A 1,794-nucleotide genomic window follows, 5' to 3' on the forward strand; every position below is an offset into this window, starting at 1 on the left:
CATACCATAGCTTCCAAAGACGGAATCTACATCAGGAAGAGGGGCATGTTAACCTATGGGCGGACATTGAGACGTATTACTTTTTATGTCATATAATTATTTTATGTATTCTGAGTCATGGGCCAGGCTTGTTGGCACCACATGTAAAGGGTAAGGGGATTGGGTGATCGCCGATGAGAGGCGCACCTCGAATTTCATCATGATAAGGGTTAGGATCGGTCGGCCATGTGTGGGCGCCCATGTGTGAACGGCCAGGTCTCATATAAAAGTCAAATGTAACCTAAAACCTCTCATTCTCTGAGTGTTGAATACAAGGAATGCTTTTGCTTCATCTTCTCCATCTCCTTCTCCAGCGTGTGTGTGTGTGTGTGTGTGTGTGAGAGAGAGAGAGAGAGAGAGAGAGAGAGAGTAGCGATCGAGCATTGCGTGGTGGCACGGCGACGGCGGCGAGGCGGTAGAGCAACGACGGCGGCTCCTCCTTCATCGCGGCGCGAGAATCCTTCACGACAGCGGTCTGAGCGGTGAGTGACACACCATTGCTCCCTGTTTTGAGCTTACTGGTTTCTTGGTTGTGTGCTTGCAGCCATTCGTGGCTCGCACACAGTGCTTGGCAAGTTCCAAGCTCCAACACGTGCGGCAAGAGAGCACAATATGTCCAAGCCATACTGCCTTTGCTAATACAAAATGACATCAAGTGATCTCACCACCTCTATACCAAGAAAATATTGTAGCTCAACTAAATCTTTCATCTTAAACTTTTGCTTCAAAAGAATTATGACATCATGTATGTCAGCATTACTATCACCAGCGTAAGTCATCTATGTAAATGACTAACAACATGATCCCTTTATATGTCTTTTTCACATAAAGTGAAAAAAATCTACATTAGATATCTCAAATCTAATGGTAACAAGATGCTCCCCAATCTTGTGTGACCTTACTATGGATGCTTGCTTCAGGCAATACAAGGCTTTATGTAATCTAAACATAAAATTTGGATATTCATCGCTCTCATAACCTGGTGGCTGCACCATGTAAACTTTTTCTTATAAATAACCATGCAAGAATGCATTCTTTACATCCATCTGATGTAAAGACCAACCCTTCACTATAGCCATAGCAATGATAGCTCTCACAGTTGCCATTCTCATACACTAGGCTGAATGTCTTCTCATAGCTAACGCCATATGCCTATGCATAACCGTTGGCAAAACCAGTCTTGCCTTATACTTGTTCATAAATCCATCTGAGTTATGCTTAACCTTGTACACCCACTTACGTCCAATTGCCTTCTAATCCTTAGGCAAAGACACTAATTCAAATGTCCCAATATGCTGGCATCTTTCCATTTATGATTTTCAAGTGCTTGCTCAAAAGAAGTGGGCTCTATCTCTGATATTGGTTATTTGGTGATGGGCTATATATCCATCATATCTCAAACTTGTCTTAGCATGGTATCTAACCCAGGTAGACCTATGTACACCTAGATCAGTGTTGGGTGTCCTCAAAACAGCCCTGGTCCTCCGTGCACCATAAGTAACCACTGATGGATAACCACTCATAGAATGATTTTGTAGGACCTTATTTGATCGTATTTGGCTTTTTAATGAGGTCAATAGGCGCGAATGCCTTCTAATGAGGTCATAATGCCTCTTTGGATATGCCTCTTTGGATAACATTTGGCATCATGAAATTGAGGTCAAATGAGGGAATAGGACCTCAAATAAGCTTAAATGCCTTTAAATGAGATCTTATAACATGATTTGAGGATGTTTAGATTGCGCTTGTGGGGTC

The sequence above is a fragment of the Cibotium barometz genome, chromosome 18, assembly GCF_041138505.1.
Source record: "Cibotium barometz isolate CiBa-2024 chromosome 18, ASM4113850v1, whole genome shotgun sequence".
NCBI classification, from domain to species: Eukaryota; Viridiplantae; Streptophyta; class Polypodiopsida; order Cyatheales; family Cibotiaceae; genus Cibotium; species Cibotium barometz.